Here is a 22,681-nt window from a genome sequence, read left to right on the forward strand (position 1 = left end):
TATGGATGAGATAAGCACTAATTTGTAAAGACAAGGAATATCATTATTGTATCAAAGCTGTTCTACAGTGGGTATACTGCTGTTTATGTTAAGATCTTCTCTCATAATTTAGATGGTGATAAATGTGTCAATAATACCAAGTGATAGATCTTCTCTTATAATTTAGATGGTGATAAATGTGTCAATAATAACCAAGTGATATTAAGGAGAAATGTTAACCAAGTGGCATCAATTGGCTGTAACCCATCCAAACAAATGGTGAAATGTCAAAGAACTAAATATCTATAAAACAAACCTCTTCCAAAATCCTCTTGACTTAAAATTTCTATATTAGTCTACTGCATCCTTGATTTTTTTCTTTTGCTTGTTTTTGATTTCCTAAGCAAATTATATTCTCTTTTCAGTAACAAAGGCAAAGAACACTCAGCATAGGACTCAAAGGCAATTTCCTTTACTATCACCCAGAGAACCCCAGCCATGCACCCATAATATATGCAACTCGAATACCATGAGGGAAATGGCCCAGGTGATACACTTGTCAAACACTTCAAGCGACCCTGAAAATTTAGGAAAGGAGTTTTTCATAAGCCAAAGTTTAAAAAAATTTCTACACTTCATGATTGTAATCTGAATGAAGGAGCACTTAGATTTAACTTAAAAAGTCCTTAATTCTGAGAAAAGCAGCATCCAGAGAAGTGCTTAGAAAGGGTTGTAGCAAAAAACACGATGACCCAAAACCTATGGGATGCAGCAAAAGCAGTTCTAAGAGGGAAGTTTATAGCAATACAATCCTATCTCAAGAAACAAGAAATAAATCAAATAAACAACCTAACCTTACCCTAAAGCAATTAGAGAAAGAAGAACAAAAAACCCGCAAAGTTAGTAGAAGGAAAGAAATCATACAGATCAGATCAGAAATAAATGAAAAAAAATGAAGGAAACAATAGCAAAGATCAATAAAACTAAAAGCTCGTTCTCTGAGAAGATAAACAAAATTGATAAACCATTAGCAAGACTCATCAAGGAAAAAAGGGAGAAGACTCAAATTAATAGAATTAGAAATGAAAAAGGAGAAGTAACAAGTGACGCTGCAGAAATACAAAGGATCATGAGGGATTACTACAAGCAACTATATGCCAATAAAATGGGCAACCTGGAAGAAATGGACAAATTCTTGGAAAAGCACAACCTTCCGAGACTGAACCAGGAAGAAATAGAAAATATAAACAGACCAATCACAAGTAATGAAATTGAGACTGGGATTAAAAAAACTTCCAACAAACAAAAGCCCAAGACCAGATGGCTTCACAGATGAATTCTGTCAAACATTTAGAGAAGAGCTAACACTGTCCTTCTCAAACTCTTCCAAAATATAGCAGAGGGAGGAACACTCCCAAACTCATTCTATGAGACCACCATCAACCTGATACCAAAACTAGACAAATATGTCACAAAGAAAGAAAACTACAGGCCAATATCACTGATGAGCATAGATGCAAAAATCCTCCACAAAATACTAGCAAACAGAATCCAACAGCACATTAAAAGGATCATACACCATGATCAAGTGGGATTTATCCCAGGGCTGCAAGAATTCTTCAATGTACGTAAATCAATCAATGTGATACACCATATTAACGAATTGAAGGATAAAAACCATATGATCATTTCAATAGATGCAGAAAAAGCTTTTGACAAAATTCAACACCCATTTATGATAAAAACCCACCAGAAAGTAGACAAATAGAGAGCTTACCTCAACATAATAAAGAGCATATATGACAAACCCACAGCCAACATCGTTCTCAATGATGAAAAACTGAAACCATTTCTTCTAAGATCAGCAACAAGACAAGGTTGCCCACTCTCACCACTACTATTCACCATAGTTTTGGAAGTTTTAGCCACAGTAATCAGAGAAGAAAAACAAAAGGAATTCAAATTGGAAAAGAAGAAGTAAAGCTGTCACTGTTTGCAATGAGATGTGTTTGGTCAGATGGGGTTTAAAATGATGGTTCTTTTAACCTAAGGGAACAAAGTAAAGACAAAGAGTTATATTCAATAGAGAGCAAGTGGAGGAGTCAAAAGAGTGGAGACTCCACTACTTACAAGAGAGCAAAGAAGATGAAGAAGGCGGAGGAGGAGGAGAAGGAGAAGGAAAAGAAAGAGAAGGTGCAGAAGAGGGTTACGGAGAGGAGGAAGAGGCGGAGGGAAGAGAGGAGGAGGAAGAGTAAAAGAAGGAGATGGGGAGAAAGTAAAAGAAGAAAAGGAAAACAGCTGTAGTGCAAGTAATTGGGTAAGAAATCTGAAAGAAAAATAAGTGTGGACGGAGAGAAGGATGTCTCAGTCTGATATTTTACAGGTGGTTCAGAGTCCAGTTTTAGCCATCAGTGAGGGAAAATGAAGGACTGTGTGGAATAACAGATTCCTGCAAATGAGAAGGTAAACTAAGTTTCTAATGTTCCAGATTTCTCCAGACTTAATTTGTCCTAGGGAAGACAGAGGCAAGCCAGAAAAACGAGTAAAACCAAAATCAGTAATGCTGTAGCTAATATCTGGAGCTGGGATCTGGGAGCCAAGCAAAGACTGCTCAGAACTGGTACTAGCAATGTTCTTTGAAAGCATAAGTCCACTTGCCTACATTAAGAACAAGGAGCATTATATGGACATAGAGCAGTCTTTAATAACAAATCTGAGCTATAGGGAGGGACTCAACAAATTTAGAAATTATCATGTCATCTGGAATCTCCTTCATACCATTTATACCCTCCTCTTTTTGTTTTCTCTAATCTCTTCAGGAGGATTGTTTCTCCACTTTCTTATCCATCAGGCAAATCCCCTGTAATCAAGTAATTCGTCCTGAGCAATAGGACAGGGATGCTATGTAGCATTAAAAATCCCTCTTTAAAAGAAATCTAGAAATAATAAATTAATACTAAACACACTTTTGAATTCATAGCTAAATTTGAATTAAATTTTTTTTAAAATTCTCAACAGCCAGTTTATAAGGAGTTGAAATAAAAGGGATTGCTGTGATCTTAAAGCTGTGGGTGGCCTGGGGCTTTTGTGATATCATGTGAGGTAGGTGTTGAAATGAAAGCATAGCAAACATATAGGATTTTGCAGAAATATGCCTTTAGTACAGAGTATGTATGTATGTGTGTGTGTGTGTGTGTGTGTAAATTTCACCAGCTGGCTATTTCAAAGAAACTTGTCTGATGTTGATCTCAGATCCAAGTAGGAGACAAATCACTTCTTTGTGAACTCAGCAAAATTTCCTACCTCACAAATCTTGAGGGTTTAAATATACACTCCCTGTATGGTACAGCAAATGCTGGCCAAGAGTTAAATTAAAGTAGTTATAGATTGTTATCTTGTGAAGTACTTGGAAGAAGCAAAAACCCAATCTCCCTGTAGAAACACACTTTAGGTCTCATAGAATGTCTACAAATAAAGTCCAAATTAACATGGATTCAGAGTAAAGAGCATTCAGATAGACAATGAGATAGAAATTATGAAGGATATATTAATACACATGGAAGGCACAATGAAAAGGTATAATCTATATTCTCCAAAAATATTGAAAAATAACAAAGATGGAAGACTTACCCAACCTAATTCCAAAACTTATTATAAAACTTCAGTAATCAAGCAGTGTGATACCAATAAAGGGATAGAAAATGGGAAAGAATCGAAGTCAGAAATAGACTAACACATGTGTGGGCTTTTCACTTTCATAAAAGTGCAAATGTATGTCATTCAATGGAGAAAGAACTATGTATAATAGAGAAAGAATAGTCTGATCCTGCTGGAAACCCTAGCCTCTCAGTTGAGACACCAGGAGATCAATTAATATATATCTTGGAATTGGTTCAAGCCAATAACAGAAATAATCACTAAATATATGGTTAAAGATCAGCTTGGACACAGCATGAGACTAGTAAACTAGAAGTCATTAGAAACTATTCTGGCTGAAACAGAGAGATGAAAGAAAAATAATACAGAATAAAGCAAAGAGACACATAGGACACATAAAATGTCTACAATATGTACAATTGAAGCTCTAGAAAAAGATGAGGAAACAATATTTGAAGAGCTAGTGACTGAGAATTTTCAAAACTGATGAGAGATAACAACCCACAGATATAAAAAGTAATATGAACTCTAGTAGAATAAATATAAAGAGATCCTAATTTGACAAACTGTAGTAAAACTTCTAAAATCAAAATACAAAGGAAATATATAAAGATCAACTGGGCCGCACCAATAAGACAGCTGGCTTCCCAACAAAAACAACAAATAAAAGCAGAAGGTAATTGCATAGGAAATTTAAAATGCTAAATAAAAATAACTGCCAAACTAGAATTGCAAACCAAATGATAATGTTCCTCAGAAGTGAAGATGAAACAAGATAATTTCAGACAAAAATTGAGAGGTTTCATTGCTAGCATACTAGCATTAGAACAAATAACAAAGAAAAGTTTTGTTGTGGTTGTTGGTTTTTCTGGTTTGTTTTTAACCTCAGAGACAATTTTATCCTAGAAAGAAATATAAAAGTAAATGAAAGAATGAATAGCTGAAGAGCAGTGAAACTATTCATTATGTGGATATATCTTGATGACAACTAACTGAATAAAATATATCAAAATAAACAACAGTGTTGACATGAACATACACATGAAATACATTTTAAGTGCAAAGAAATAATATCACAAGAAGCAAGAGGGTGTAAAAGGCACAGATTTTCTGTATTCCTAACATTGTTTCTAATATATTAAGCATGCGTAACATAATCTCAAGGGTAACAAATAGAAGAAGGACAAAATAATGATTTCTTCATAAGCTTATAGCAAAAAAATGCTAAAAATATCTGAATATTGCAAATGAGCAGAGAAAAGAGCATAAAATGAGGACAAATAGAAAAAAAACCTGTTAAAGAGTAGATACAAATCTACATACCATGTATTCAACTTGTCTATGTCTTCATGAAGTCTACCAACTCTTAAAATATACTATCTGACTTAAAAATAACAATGGTAATCCTGATGTGGATGTCACAGCTATTATATATTCATGAACTTTTCTTGCTGTAAGAGTCTTGAAACCTATTAATATAGGAATTCATTTTTAATTATTTGAAATATTAGTCTTCTGAATTAACAGCCCTAGTTATGGTATAGTAGAATACCAACAGTGGAATATTGTTGGAAGATGAAGCTTTGAAAGGCTAACTTAGCAGGGCTGGCCTTTGAAGCTCAACAGCTCCATAGGGTATTAATATATTGCAAAACAGGGCATCTTAGAAAATGAGTTTTGGATCGACTTTAGGATTAGCAATTCACTTTCCCTCACTTGAGGCCAAAAAGGTCAAATACGTTGTTCAAGATCACAAAGCTAAATAATAATATATAACTAGTAGGAACAGATGTTCTTAAGATTTACTTTCAATCCTAGAAGATGAATTGTTATATAATAACATAATAGGGATTTTTCCTTAAAACTTAATAGAGTATTAATTTCCAGTAAAATTATTAGAATGGATTCAATTGCTATTTGAATGAGGTCATCTAGGAACTTTTCTTACATGTAAAAATGTATTTCTGTGGAATACAAATAGTTTTGAAACATTTTTACAATGATCTCAGCAAAGAAATACATTGCACATACACATGTCCAAGCAAGCATCCCTAAATAAAAGTTTCAAGTGAAAATTCTTACTCTTATAATATATTCTGTTATTTTCAATTCTATTGTGCTATTTTATTTACACAGGCATGCTTGTTATGGGGTCCACTAAATTCATTTAAGGATGCACTGAAGGATTTGAGACCTACAATTTGAGAAATAGTGCTTTAGATATCATCATTTCTCAAATTGTTTCATATACTCAAATGGTTTAGAGTGCCTTTTTTCAGTTTTTCAGTTTAGGCTTAGATGCTAACATAAATTACCAACTATAAAAATTAATCTGAGAAAAAAAAGTTTGCAACAAAATAGTGAAAATTACAATTTATCGTATTAGCTGTAAGCATAAGTTACCTTATGTCCTCTGTAGGTGACACCTCTGTAGGTGACATTATAATGGGGTTAGAGGAACTTGATTATATATATAAATAATTTATAAATTTATTTATGTATATTTATATATATATATGATATCCCTTTAAGATACCGATTTATTCAAACCATTTTTATTAACTAAGCTATAAAATTTCATATTTGGTCAATACCAACTATTCCAATAAATGTAAATCATTACTAATTTCTTTCATTAAAAAATGTTTTTCATGGATTTCAATTTACTCTAATATAGAAAATACAATAATAAAGGCTATTTGGAAAACATTACTTTGGACTGAGACAGAGATGGGAACTAACATTAATAGATTATCTGTGATGTGCCAAATATCATTTGACAAGTGAAGGATATCATTACTATAATGTTTGGATAACGGGTATGGCAAAACTGGTAAGATTATCACTAAATCCCTTTCCTTTTCTTTAGAGCACAAAGCTAAATTACATGTTCTAGTTCTTTTGCATCTAGATAGTGCCACATGAATAGTTCCCTCCAAACACATTTAAGCAAAGTGATTTGAGTCACTTTAATTTTAGAACAGTAGAGAGCAGATGTGCTTCCTTTATCCTTTCTCTGTTTATCCTTACTCTGCTCTTCTTCTGGCTGGATAATGCTCAGGAAACCTTCAAGCCACTTATTAAAATTCAGTGGAACCTGGGCCTTTGAATGACTGCAGAACCAGAATGTCCCTGACCTGACTCTCTCCCTGCTCCTCTCTCTCTTTTCCCTCTCTCTCTCTCTCTCTCTCTCTCTCTCTCTCTCTCACACACACACACACACACACACACACACACACACACACAATATCAACCTGCAACAAGGCACTTAGGTAAATAAGAGGTAAATTTTTATTTCTAAATAAAAGTAACAATCTTTGGGCTTTATGTGTTATAGCAGCTAAGTTTGTTAACTAACTAATAGGAGGAAACTAAAGTTCTGAGAAGCTAAGTCACTAGAAATTTGAGTAATCATAACCATTGCTTTATCATTGGGTTTGTGGTCAATTAAATAACGATTATCTGCCAATCTGATAACTTTTTGAGGAATGCTTGTAAAGAAGAATTTTTGGTAATCTTTCCTTTAATAAAAGAAAGCTCATTAATCAATGCTTAATTTTCATGTGTAAATTCCACTAACAACAAGGAAAAGGGCATTTATTAAACTGTAATGAATTATTAAAGGTCTATTCACAAAGCATTTCTAAAATGTCACTTAGATAAATCCTGCACATTATGAATCAAAGCACAAAACTCTTTCTGGATCTAAATGTGATTGACCTTTACAATGGTAACAAAAATACTGAGAGAAGTGTCATAAAGGTAATTTTAAGGAACTATAAGGTGTAACATTTTTATGAAATTCAATTTTATGATTCATATATCTGACCTCACTAGCTTCACATTTCAGGTTATTGATGTATTTACAAATTTTGTTAAAAATATTACTTGTTTAATGAATTGTAAAGTGATGAATTTTTGCTAAACTGAAACTTAGAAAATAATGGAATTAGATTTTCCTCAGCTATACCATGTGATTAAAGCTGTCCAATGTGACCCAAAACTCTATTGTTAGCAAGAAACTCAGGAAAGCGCAGTCGCTTGTTATCAATTAAATATTAAATTTAAAAGCTTGTTTTCAAAATTAGAATCAGTTAAAATAGGCTCTTGCAGAATTTTTAAGACTAATAAATGAGACTTTCATGAGATCATAATAAATGTATATATTTTTTTACTTGGTATCTTTTTATAATATTGGTTAGAAAAACAGTTTTAGAGATAATTATCTGTACTTCACTCTCTAACCAAGTTGCTGGGAAAAATTCAGAGAGCTCTCTATTTAATTTCCAGAACAAACAGTATGCTATGATTTTTGTGTTTAACAAGGTCAAGACTTGTAAAAGAGACTCCGATTTTAAAGAAATAAAAACATGGCTGTTCTTTAACTAAGTGTCCAGAAATGAGTATGATCATTTTGAGAGAAGAAAGGTGATACACAGTTTTTTCCTTGCTGAATGCCAAATCATTGTCTGGTTATTGAAGTTCTGGAGGGTAAGATACTTGAAACAGAAGCCCAGTGTCCTGTAAGTAAGCGACATCTGCATCATCTTGGAAATTTTCAACTGTATTTAACAGAAAGCCCAACATTCAGTGGACTAATCATTTAAAAATAAAAACAGGAATTATCCATTATAAATAATAAATCCAAACAGAGCACTTCCAGGACTGTTTATTTCAGTGGCCCAGCAACATCAGTGTTCCCGGTTTTTCAACGTTATCATCTTTATTCTGTTGAGGATTGTTCTCAAACTTGATCACAGGTTGGCTCCATGAAACTCCAAGCATTTTACCCTTGCGGGGAGGGGAGAGAAAACCAGAAGAGGAAAAGAAAGTGCATCAGTTACTTCTCTCCGTTTTTAAAGATTATTAAATCTTAACAAAAATGCTCACTAACAGCTAATTGACCAGAATTTTGTCACTGTCTAATGTTAACCTAACCACAGCAAATAGATTAGGATTAACATAACATGACTGGCTTAGACTAATCAAGACTCATCCCCTAAAGTCTGAAAGTGACCAATCTCTCTTGAAGTTTATGGATTCTAAAGCCAAATGCAACGGAAATTCCGTAAGGAAGGAAGAAGAGGAATGATAGTAATGCATACAGCCAGAATTGCCTGCTGTAGTATATAGTCAATATTGTCTGAATAGATAATCTAGAATTTTGGAAGATACCAACTTCTTGTATTTTCTCTTTCTTAGTTAATTCAGGTTTATTTTAAAGGAGAAGTAAATATTCAAAAGAGCCCTTTGAATTGGATTATGGCCAATATTATCTGAATAAACATTTGATTTCTCATTGAATTGATTCATGAGTAGCATAATTCAGAATAATTAGAGATTGTTTTTCATTTTTCCCCGTGGTGAAATAGGAGAATTCTTTAAAATTGGTACAAGTAAGGTTAGGAAGAATATATATTATGAATAGCCTCTCTAAATATGTCTTCAATGGACCTAATCATAGTTTAGCATCCAGAAAAATGCTTATCTGAGTGTTAGAGAGTGTCCTGGACTTGTTTCAGTTGCTAAACACTGGAAATCAGTAGAATTGTTGTAGTAGAGATTGCTAATTGCAGTCTCAATTTCATTCCTGTGAGCAAATTAAAAAAACAAAACAAACAAAAAAAAAAAAACGCAGTTAAAGTTTCCATACCCCTGTCTCTCTTGTAGCTCTCTGTGCCCATGTGAGAAAGTTTTGGCTGATCATGCAAGCAGAAATTATTTGGTGGAACTTAACTCCTCAAATTGGGAAACTGGGGCAGAAAGTTTGTGAATGTCTTTTTTCTTAACCTTTCTTATATTAAATGCATACATGGTGGCTAGAACTCCCATAGCTGTGTGATACGGGGTGGGTGGGAGGCTGTAAATATAAAAGGCGAAGATGGAAGAGCAGAAAGATAAATGGGACCCAATAATAGTGGGACCCCACTTGAATACTGGCCTGCCTATGTGGAGGCATTTTTTATTCAGGTAAAGAGAATAAACAAACAACTTCTATATTTCTTGTTATTCCTTGTTTCTGGTCATAACAGATGAATGCACCTCCTACCTGTGTTTCCTGTAAATCTCTGGGAATGTACCTAAGACAAGTAATTATTATATTAATAATAACAGCAATAATGACAAAAATAAACATTTCTGTGAACCATTTGACTTAAAAATAACATTAATAATCTTTTATTCTACAAGTTAATGGAAGAGAAATAAAACTGTATATGCTACTTATATTTGGCATTTGCAAGGACTTCAGAACTTGAACATTAATGTTGTTATTCATTATTTGCTTTGAACTGCCCAGTTTAATATAGAATAAGAAAACAAAACAAAGAAACCTGATATATAAATTAATAATTTTTCTCTAAGTTCTTCCAAATTTGAGATCCACTTGCCTTAAAATTAATCCATAAATAATTCAATGATTTTTTATCACCTCATGTTATTTTAATAATGTTTACTTTTACTTTCTTTATAATTAATGATCAAAGAAAAGGTCTTTTATTTGTATGTTTTAGTGATCACCGCAATACTTATCATAAGCCACAGACATTTTTTGAACACTCAATAAATTTATTAATTTAATAATAAGTTTATTGGCAATTATGAATAAATCTGCCATAAACATCTGTGCTTAATGTTTTGTTTGGACATGATTTCAACTACTTTGGGCAAATCCCAAGGAGTGTGATTGCTAGATCTTATGGTAACAGTGTGTTAGATTTTGTAAGAAACCAGATTATCAGACTATCTTCCAAAGTGGCTGTATCATTGTGCATTCCCATCAGCAACAGATGAGAATGCCTGTTGTTTCACATCCCTGCCAGCATTTGGTGTTGTCAGTGTCCAGGACTTTGGACATTTTAATAGGTGTGTAGTGGCATCTCACTGTTGTTTTAATTTGCATATCTCTGATAACATATGATGTAAAACAGATTTTTCATATGCTTAATTTGCCATCTGTGTATCCTCTTTGCTGAGGTGTCTGTTAAAGTCTTTGGCCCACTTTTAAATTGGGTTGTTTGTTTTCTTATCATTGAGTTTTAAGAGCTCTTTGTGTATTTTGAGTAGTAGTCCTTTATCAGATGTGTCCTTTGCAAATATTTTCTAACACTTTGTGGCTTGTCTTCTCATTATCTTGACATTGTCTTTTTTTTTAGGTAGTGAAATTAGAGGAAGCTTTATTATTTATAGTATTCTTCCATTAATCTACTTTATACCATGCTAATTATAAAATAATTTGCACTCATTTTTTGAAATATGTGAACATTAATGTTCATCATTTATACATTTCATTATACCTGGAATATAAAATCAATAAACTAGAAAAGAGAACTTGTCCAATGCTTGTTCATCCTATTTGGAGAGAAAAGCTGGGGAAAGGAATTAACAATTATGAATGCTATTTTATTATGAGCTAGATATTATCCTTGTTCACAAAATACATCATCCCCTTTTAACTTCATCACTCCATGAGGAAGTTTTATTACCATCTTTTTTTAAGACTATTTTTTAGAGCAGTTTGTGGTTTACATCAAAATTGAGAAGAAGGTACAGAGATTTTCCAGATACCTCTGTCCCTACATGTGCATAACTTCCCCCATTATCAACATCACTCACCAGAATGATACTCTAAAAGGTTGAATCGATATTGATGAATCATAATCACCCAAAGTCCGCAGTTTACCTTAGGGTTCACTTTTGGTGCTGTGCACTCTAAGGATTTGGACAAATGTATAATGACATGTATCCATCATTATAATAACATACAGAATATTTTCACTGTCCTAAAAAACATTGTCTTTTGCAGAGCAGGCTTTAATTTTAGTAAAATCCAGCTTATCAATTATTTCTTTCATGCATCTTGCCTGTGGTGTTCCAACTGAAAACTCATTGCCATACTCAAGGTTATCTAGGTTTTCTGCTACATCATCTTCTAGGAGTTTTATAGTTTAGCGTCTTACATTTAGGTCTGTGATCCATTTTGAGTTATGCATTAGCTATGCAAGATCCTTTTTCATTTATTAAACTCTGCACTATTTAATTTTGTGCCTTCTTTCTCTACATTTCTCCCAGAATTTTCCTCCCTTTTCTTGAACTACTCTTAGTTATCTAAAATGAACCACTTACCTTAAGTCATTTAATATGATGACATATTAGTCAGAAACCTGACTGGAACAGATGAGACATTCAAAGGAGTATTTGAAAATTTATAGCAGTGTGGGCAACAAAAATAAAAAGATGATGATGCCTCTGGGACCCAGCAACAGTGGGGAATGATCACCCTCCATAGGCCTGGAAGGGGAAGGAAAGGGACATTTGCTGCAACACAGTGAAGGCTGTTTTCTTGGAAGTGGGACCCAGACAGAAGCTATGGCTTGGGGAGAAGAATGCAGCAAAGACCAGAGTGTAGACTGAAAGGCAAGAAGCAAAGAGAATGAATACCCAACCTCTCTCTCCCACCAGAGTCTCCATTAATTGAACTCAAATGGAAGCCCCAGAGGTCAGGCCATCTTGTATACAGAGAAGGGCAGAGAAGGATGAAGACTAGATCTAGAGGTACAAACATAGAATACACAGTACAATACACAAATTATGCCCCTTAGTAACCACTGTAGCCCTTTGTTTGGCTGAGGAAAACTGAGCCCTCCATATAGGAAAACACAAGTCCTTAGTAGTCATGTATTTATTGAGTTTCCACAGTTTTCCATTGATAGTATTATTAGGCATGGGAATACTAGGTGGCAATGCAGTCAATATTCTAATTCTTAACATTATTCCTTCTTGCCCCCATTTTATATCATGACTGGTAGTTAGGATCACTCACTCACTTCTCTTTGGTTCAGTGCTGTAATGATCTAAAAAATTGTCAGGTGGCTCTCTCAATTTTCCATTTATTGGAAACAACTCTTTGCCCTGATAGAAGCATTTATATCTTAAGTACCCAATGATTGTGAGAAAAAAAATCCTATGTGAATTATTATTATTATTTATAATTGTGACAGGGCCATCCCTGCTTCTACCGCTTGGTCCCTGGACCTGGGCAATTTGGCTATGTGGGAAATGGCATCACATGTTGACCACTGATTTAAGGCATGAAACATATCCTATAGCACAGTGCTACAGGCTTCTAATGGCTTTTCTTCTAGTATATTATGCAGTTGAGCCTGCATTAGTCTGTCTCATCATTCTATCAAGCTAATGACTTTAAAGGACACATGGTAAGACAGTTGAATACTTTGAGTGTCAACTCATGCATGTACTTCTTTTATATAAAATATGTCCTTTAGTCAGCAACAGTATCGTGTGGTGAAGACTCAGGCATTCTGTAGATCCACAAATGGTGATTTTATATGCACTTAAGCAAAACGTCAAATTCATGTTCCAATTATATATTTCCTTGAGTACAACATCTGCCCCCTCCAAGTCAAAAATCCTTTTGTGTAATCAGCTTGTCACAGAGTGGTGTTTTGCTCCGCTTCCCCACAGCGAAGAGTGTCATGCAGGGTTCAGCGTTGGCCCCTTCTGTGAACACAGACTGTCTTTACACTCTGTGACAATTCTGAGATGTCCATCCTCATCTCTCTCTCTTAAACTGCCTTGTGAGCAAATTTTATTTCATTTTATCCATTACCCTGACCAGTGTGGAATATTTTCTCAACTATTTCTTCTACTCAAAGAATACAACCAGATATATATATACTTAAAGTCACAAGACAAGATGAAGCATACGCTAATGTCTCTCCTTCCTTCTGTTCTCTTCTTCCAACCCTATGGCCTGTATACATGTCCTTCCTCAGGTTCCTAAAGCAGTTTGACTTTGTGGAAAACTTGCCAAAATATCTGTTTATTATATCTGAAACTGTTCTCCTATGAATAGCAAGATTATCTCCTCACTCTGTTTTACACTGTGAAGACATGATTGAATCCCTGAAAGTAAACGTTAGTTACATTTTCGTAAGATATTTTACCCAGAATCTACTTGACATTAATTGCAGTGTTTCTTTGTCATGCAGCTACATCTGCTGTATTCTGATCTCATCATAGCAGTGGATGAAGTGAGGCAAAATTTGTATGTGTTTAACTGATCAAACTTTGCTGTAAAGAATCAGGCAATATGAGCTGTACACATTGATTTATGAATTTATCTGCACATGGAAAATGTGACATTTGCTGTGTAAACCCCTAAGGGCTGGGAGCCATAATTTCTCTGGGATGAACACTAATCCATAACTATTGCCTGAGAAGAGTTGCTAAGTAAAAAGTTTACCAACTTACACTCACAGAAATGAATAAAGTTTTGCTTTTCTTTTCTGCCAATTTATCATCTTTCAGTGATGAAATTAGAAAGTATTTGAAATGAACTTTCCTTGTTACATAAAATAATCAGTAATGCTAGAAGAGAATTAGAAATATAATATTCATAGACAGTTTTACATTTGCTTATCTTTAAAATTATGACTTCACTAATTATATAAATTTTTATTATGGATGTTAAATGGTCTTGTTAGCCTTTTTTTAATTGCTAGTAAACACATAGTTAGATTAATGGGAAATCAAAACTTTCATTAGACATTTGAAACCTGGCATTTAATTTTGTCAGCAGGAAAAGAAGGAGATGTGCTTCCTCCTTTTCATCTGTAGGTATAGAAATCCTGAAATTTAAACAGCTTGTATTGTGAAGTTTTGGCAACTGTTTTTTTTTATGCGGTGTTGCCTCTGGTTAACAGTAGTAAAATGTTAATTTAGTCTTTAATAGGACATATTAGCACTATAACTCAGAACAGTTTTGGTATGCCAATTCTGAAATAAAGTGTCTGATTAATGCATGAATAAATATTAAAACTACTAGATGTCTGAAATGACAAGGTTGATCAAAGCTGCCAAAATGGTATGGCGATGCCATCAGTGTTAAATGCATTCCAGTTCTATATGTTAAGTGATTGCAGGGAATTATATATGAAACCTCTAATTGATAACATCTGAAAGCATGCACATTGTGCTGTTTTCCATGCTACTACCTGGTTGTACACGTTTTTAAACTATGACAATGAATATTTTGAAATTTATCTTTCTAATATGCGGACTTTATTTCACAGGTGATAAGAAATAAAGCCTGATGAAAAACATCAAATATTTTCTTCAGTGTTTTCTGGTTAAGATCATAAAAAACATTTTCAAAATAGATTGTTATAATAAGAAAACATGAGGATAACAGTAACATATTTTCTCCTGCTTCTAATTAGTTGGTAAGCTAAGAAAGGTTTATTCAACCTTTTTTTTATTACCATCAAATTGTCTCATAAAATAGAAAAGCTTAGGAGGAATCCGATAGCCACCATATTAGTTTTGTTTTGTTTTTTTTCTTTATCATCTTCTTCTGGTTCACTCTTACATTTACTCGATTTTTCCCTGTTCAATCTTATGCTTTTGGAAGCGTGTAACAACTTATATTCATGGTTATTTTTTTTATCACTCAGAATATTCCTCAACCCTAGCCCATTTCCTGAAATATTACAACCATTGGTGGTTGCTAGCCCTATTTACTTTGAATTCTACTGACATGTCTTAAGTCTATACTTTTAAAAAACTTTTCACTGTGGATACTTTGTATGAGGCAAAATGCTTATATGAAATTTAAAATGTAGTGTTCCTGGTACATTTTTTATCAGAGCTTTTCATTGGGTTTATAGATTTATGTTAAAGAGTTATCTCCACAACAGCCACTACATTCAGTTGTACACTGTCATACTTAATTTTCACAGCACTCTTGGTAAGGGTATTCTAGCCATTCAAAGTATTATTCAATCTGTTTGTCAATTGGATTCACTGCCAGAGACAGTTAAGATCTCATTTCTCTTGTCAATGTCCTCACTAAGAGGAATGTAACAGAGGACAATGATAATGACATCTGCTCAAGGAACAGGGGCATGGAAAATGAATGGGATATATAATTTGTGAAAGTTAAAACAAATTAATGAGTTATGAACAGAACTTAACAGTCTGTACGTGCATTCTTCTTTTCTGGTGTTGGGGCTTATTGCATTAATGAAATGGTACTCTGATTTTCTTTTTCTGAACAGCTCAAGAAATTTTAAATTTGTGATCTTATTTACTATCTGAACTTATTAGTTTCTACCCTCTTCATAACATAACATAAATTCCACTCTCCTCATAACATCTAATAGAATCATATGTTCTTTGTAACATTTTAAGATTCTATGTGATATTTTCATATTCTGTACTTATTTTCTATATGATTTTATACATGATTATCTAGTTTTAATTTAAAATGTTATGATTGAGGACTGGAAGAGTAAAAAACTATGACTGTATATTTTTCTGCATTATTATTTTCAATTTCTCTACTGAGTGTCCACCCCTTCGGAAAAGGTTATCTTCTTCCCTATTCCATAAATAGCTGTGATTTCCCAATCCTTCTGAAGATATTGTATCCAAAATACTGGCTCTTGTAACTACCCCACAATGTTACATTTGTCACATTCCTATCTCTTACCTGTTTTTATTAAGTAGTAACCATGAATAGCAACTACTAGGACAACTGAATGAGGCGTAAAGAAGATATACAAGTCTTCAGTAGGAAACTGACAGTAAAAAAGTGGTCAGTGTCTTACACAGAAATTACACCTTCATCAAAAGTGGCCCAGACAGTTTCTGATATTGAATAGGATGCTCAGAGAAACTATTTCTAACCACAGGCTGCTAAGTTTTGACCAGACTTAGGCCAAAATAATCAAATTTGTAGGAAATAAGCCATTAGAAACATCTGCCATTGAGTCTGAAAATATCCTTGCTAAATTCTTCGATATGTATGTTGAGACAGAGAGAGAAGGTATTGAAGATGTGGTGGTATTTCTTACATCATCCCATATGTTAGTGCCATCCTAGAAATGCCTTACAGATATGTCTCGCCAATTTGAGATCAGCTAGTTCTCTGAACTTGTAAAAGTATACCACATGAAGTTGCCTAAGGTTATGGAAAGTTAATTAGCAACATGATGGGTAGTACTGGATGCCAATCTAATGAGCATATTTAATGTAGATGATAAACTTGAATTAAATACTTGCACATTTATGCATCACTTCATTTTGGTTCTATATCGGTATGGATATTGGCTGAGAAGTGGCCAAGAGTTACATCATGTACAGTGTGCCTACTTTTCAAAACCCTACATGAAGCAATTTTAAACCAAATCTCATGTCATGCAGTTCAAGGGTATGAAAATAGTATCAGGGATCATCTGCATGTATCTGGATATTTTATGACAAGTTATATTCTGCTTAGTTTAAAGCTTAAGTAAGCTTCGAAGAATTTTGATACACTCTACATATGTCTGTTAAGATTTAAAAGCTACAGTAGAATAAATTTTTTTTTAAATTTGGATTTAAATGACAAGTCTAAAATTAGAAACTCATTGCCTTGTCTCTCATAAGTCATATTATGTGTTATAGGGGAGAGCTGGAAATTTAGCATTATCTATGATTATGCCCTTTCCGCTCTCATTCATTTGAAGTTATTGAAAGTCATAGACATATCCAACACCTCTGAGAGTTTCTTACATCATTTCAGTGTTTTTTTGTGTTTGTTGTAAGAACACTGAACATGAGACCTACCTCTTAGATTTTCAAGTGTACAACACTGTATTGTTAACTACAGTCCCCAACTTAAAATATTTCGACTTACGAGTTTTCAATTTTTCCATGGTGGGAAAGTGATACACATTCAGTAAAAACCAATTTTTTTACTTCCAATTTTGAATTGTGATCTTTTTGCAGGCTAGTGATATGCAGTAGTACTCTCCCATGATGGTGGGCAGCAGCAGTAAGCCACAGCTCCAGTCAGCCACAGGATCACTAGAGTAAACAACCGATACACTTAACAACCATTCTGCACCCACACAACCATTGCTGTTTTTGACTTTTCAGTACAGTATTCAATAGATGTCATGAGATATCCAACACTTTATTATAAAGTAGGCTTTGTGTTAGATGATTTTCCCAACTGTAGGCTAATGTTAAGTGTTTTGAGCATGTTTAAGCCAGGCCAGGCTAAGCTATGATATTCAGTAGATTAAGTGTCTTAAGAGCATTTTCGATTTACAGTATTTTCAACTTAGGATGGCTTTATCTGGGCATAAATGCATCATAAGTCGAGGAAGATCTGTATAGGCACTATGTTGTGGAGTAGATCTCTAAAACTTATTCATCTAACATAACTGAAAATGTATGCCCATTGAATGACAATTCCTTGTTTTACCCACTCCCTGGCACCTGGCAACTGCTATTGTGTCCTGTGTTTCTATGAGTTTGTTTTAGATATCTCACACTAGTGGAACCATGCAATATTTGTCCTTCTGTGACTGGCTTATTTCACTTAGCATAATGTCCTGCAGATTCATCATGTTGTTGCAAATGGCAAGATTTTCTTATTTTTTAAGGCTGTATCATATTCTATTGTTATAGATATATACCACAATTTTCTATTCATACATCTGTCTATGAACGTTTGGGCTGTTTCTGTATCTTGTCTATTATGAATTGTGTTGCAGTGAACATGGGAGTGCAGATACTTCAAGATACTGATTCTGTTTTCCCTTGGAAATATACAGACATACCTAGTTTTATTGCACTTCATAGATACTGTACTTTTTTACAAATGGAAGGTTTGTGGCAACCCTGAATCAAACAAGTCGATCAGCTTCATTTTTCCAACAGAATTTGCTCGCTTAGGGTTTCTGTGTCACATTTTAGTAATTCTCACAATATTTCAAACTTTTTCATTATTATATTTGTTATGTTATCTGTGATCAGTGATCTTTGATGTTTACTATTACAAATGATGGTTAACATTTTTTAGCAATAAAGCACTTTTAATTCAGATATGGGCATTTTTTAAGGTACAGTGCTATTGTACACTAAATAGACTACAGTATAGTGCAAAAATAACTTTTATATGCACTGGGAAATAAAAATATTTGTGTGACTCACTTATTGCAATATTTGCTTTACTGGGGTGGTCTACAACAAACTCCAAATATCTCCATGGTATACCTGTACTCAGGAGTAGAATTGCTGGGTCCTGGGTAGTTCTTTTTAACTTTTTGAGGAATATCCATACTGTTTTCCATAGTTGCACTGCCACTTTACATTCACACCAACAGTGTACAAGGGTTTGAATTTCTCTAAATCCTAGCCAACATTTTCGTGTTTTTTTTGGATAATGGCCAACCTAACAAATGTGAGTTAATAACTCATTATAGTTTTGACTTGCATTCCTCTGATAATTAATGATGTTAAACATCTTTTCATGTACCTACTGGTTATTTGTATGTCTTCTTAAGAGAAATGGCTGTACAAGTCCTTTGCTCAAATTCGAAGGGTTACTTGGTTTTTTGTTATTGACTTGTATGAGTTTCTTATGTATTATCGATATTAACCCTTATCAGAAACGTGGTATACAAATATATTCTCCCATTCTGTATGCTGCCTCTTTTTCTACTTCCTTTAATGTGAAGTTTGTTTTTTTTTTCCTACCCACAGAGGACATGATTTAATTGATCTGGGATATATCCTGGATAGGATGACTTTTATATTTTTATTTTTTAACATCTTTATTGGAGTAAAATTGCTTTACAATGGTGTGTTAGTTTCTGCTTTATAACAAAGTGAATCAGCTATACATATACATATATCCCCATACCTCCTCCATCTTGTGTCTCTCTCCCACCCTCCCTATCCCACTCCTCTAGGTGGTCACAAAGCACCGAGCTGATCTCCCTGTGCTATGCGGCTGCTTCCCACTAGCTATCTGTTTTACATTTGGTAGTGTATATATGACCATGCCACTCTCTCACTTCGTCCCAGCTTACCCTTACCCCTCCCTGTGTCCTCAAGTCCATGCCCTACGTCTAAATCTTTATTCCTGTCTTGCCCCTAGGTTTATCAGAACCTTTTTTTTCCCTTAGATTCCATATATATGTGTTAGCATACAGTATTTGTTTTTCTCTTTCTGACTTACTTCACTCTGTATGACAGACGCTAGGTCCATCCACCTCACTACAAATAACTCAATTTCGTTTCTTTTTATAGCTGAGTAGTATTCCATTGTATATATGTGCCGCATCTTATTTATCCATTCAAATGTTGATGGACACTTAGGTTGGTTCCATGTCCTGGCTATTGTAAATAGAGCTGAAATGAACATTGTGGTACATGACTCTTTCTGAATTATGGTTTTCTCAGGGTATATGCCCAGTAGTGGGATTCCTGGGTCATATGGTAGTTCTATTTGTAGTTTTTTAAGGAACCTCCATACTGTTCTCCATAGTGGCTGTATCAATTTACATTCCCACCAACAGTGCAAGAGTGTTCCCTTTTCTCCACACCCTCTCCAGCATATATTGTTTCTAGATTTTTTGATGATGGCAATTCTGACTGGTGTGAGATGATATCTCATTGTAGTTTTGGTTTGCATTTCTCTAATGATTAATGATGTTGAGCATTCTTTCATATATTTGTTGGCAATCTGTATATCTTCTTTGGAGAAATGTCTATTTAGGTCTTCTGCTCATGTTTGGAATGGGTTGTTTGTTTTTTTGTTATTGAGCTGCATAAGCTGCTTGTAAATTTTGGAGACTAATCCTTTGTCAGCTGTTTCACTTGCAAATATTTTCTCCCATTCTGAGGGTTATCTTTTGGTCTTGTTTATGGTTTCCTTTGCTGTGCAAAAGCTTTTAAGTTTCATTAGGTCAGATTTGTTTATTTTTGTTTTTATTTCCATTTCTCTAGGAGGTGGGACAAAAAGGATCTTGATGTGATTTATGTCATACAGCGTTCTGCCTATGTATTGCCCTAAGAGTTTGATAGTGTCTGGCCTTACATTTAGGTCTTTAATCCATTTTGAGTTTATTTTTGTGTATGGTGTTAGGAAGTGTTCTAATTTCATTCTTTTACATGTACCTGTCCAGTTTTCCCAGCACCACTTACTGAAGAGGCTGTCTTTTCTCCATTGTATATCCTTGACTCCTTTATCAAAGATAAGGTGACCATATGTGCGTGGGTTTATCTCTGGGCTTTCTATCCTGTTCCATTGATCTATGTTTCTGTATTTGTGCCAGTACCATACTGTCTTGATTACTGGAGCTTTGTTTTATAGTCTGAAGTCAGGGAGCCTGATTCCTCCAGCTCCCTTTTTCTTTCTCAAGATTGCTTTGGCTATTCGGGGTCTTTTGTGTTTCCATACAAATTGTGAAATTTTTTCTTTTAGTTCTGTGAAAAATGCCATTGGTAGTTTTATAGGGATTGCATTGAATCTGTAAATTGCTTTGGGTAGTAGAGTCATTTTCACAATGTTGATTCTTCAAATCCAAGACCATGGTATATCTCTCCATGTATTTGTATCATCTTTAATTTCTTTCATCAGTGTCTTATAATTTTCTGCACACCGGTCTTTTGTCTCCTTAGGTAGGTTTATTACTAGATATTTTATTCTTTTTGTTGCAGTAGTAAATGGGAGCATTTTCTTAATTTCACTTTCAGAATTTTCATCATTAGTGTATAAAAATACCAGAGATTTCTATGCATTAATTTGTATCCTGCTACTTTACCAAATTAAGTGATTTGCTCTAGTAGTTTTCCAGTAGCATCTTTAGGATTCTCTATGTATACTATCATGTCATTTGCAAACAGTGACAGCTTTACTTTTCTTTTCCTATTTGGATTCTTTTATTTCTTTTTCTTCTCTGATTGCTGTGGCTAAAACTTCCAAAACTATGTTGAATAAGAGTGGTGAGAGTTGGCAACCTTGTCTTGTTCCTGATCTTAGAAGAAATGGCTTCAGATTTTCACCATTGAGGACCATGTTGGCTGTGGGTTTGTCATATATGGCCATTATTATGTTGAGGAAAGTTCCCTCTATGCCTACTTTCTGCAGGGTTTTTATCATAAATGGGTGTTGAATTTTGTTGAAAGCTTTCTCTGCATCTATTGAGATGATCATATGGTTTTTCTTCTTCAGTTTGTTAATATGGTGTATCACGTTGATTGATTTGCGTATATTGAAGAATCCTTGCATTCCTGGAATAAACCCCACTTGATCATGGTGTATGATCCTTTTAATGTGCTGTCGGATTCTGTTTGCTAGTATTTTTTTTTTTTTTTTTTTTGTGGTACGCGGGCCTCTCACTGTTGTGGCCTCTCCCCCGTTGCGGAGCACAGGCTCCGGACGCGCGGGCTCAGCAGCCATGGCTCACGGGCCCAGCCGTTCCGCGGTATGTGGGATCTTCCCGGACCGGGGCACGAACCCGTGTCTCCTGCATCGGCAGGCGGACTCTCAACCACTGCGCCACCAGGGAAGCCCTGTTTGCTAGTATTTTGTTGAGGATTTTTGCATCTATGTTCATCAGTGATATTGGCCTGTACTTTTCTTTCTTTGTGACATCTTTTCTGGTTTTGGTATAGGGTGATGGTGGCTTAGTAGAATGAGTTTAGGAGTGTTCCTCTCTCTGCTGTATTTTGGAAGAGTTTGAGAAGGATAGGTGTTAGCTCTTCTATAAATGTTTGATAGAATTCACCTCTGAAGCCATCTGGTCCTGGGCTTTTGTTTGTTGGAAGATTTTTAATCACAGTTTCAATTTCAATGCTTGTGATTGGTCCGTTCATATGTTCTATTTCTTCCTGGTTCATCTTCGGCAGGTTGTGCATTTCTAAGAATATGTCCATTTTTTCCAGGTTGTCCATTTTATTGGCGCAGAGTTGCTTGTAGTAATCTCTCATGATCCTTGGTATTTCTGCAGTGTCAGTTGTTACTTCTCCTTTTTCAGTTCTCACCTCTATTGATTTGAGTCTTCTCCCTTTTTTTCTTGATGAGTCTGGCTAATGGTTTATAAATTTTGTTTATCTTCTCAAAGAACCAGCTTTTAGTTTTATTGATTTTGCTATTGTTTCCTTCATTTCTTTTTCATTTATTTCTGATCTGATCTTTATGATTTCTTTCCTTCTGCTAACTTTGGGGTTTTTTTGTTCTTCTTTC

Source organism: Tursiops truncatus, chromosome 12, assembly GCF_011762595.2.
Source record: "Tursiops truncatus isolate mTurTru1 chromosome 12, mTurTru1.mat.Y, whole genome shotgun sequence".
Lineage (NCBI taxonomy): Eukaryota > Metazoa > Chordata > Mammalia > Artiodactyla > Delphinidae > Tursiops > Tursiops truncatus.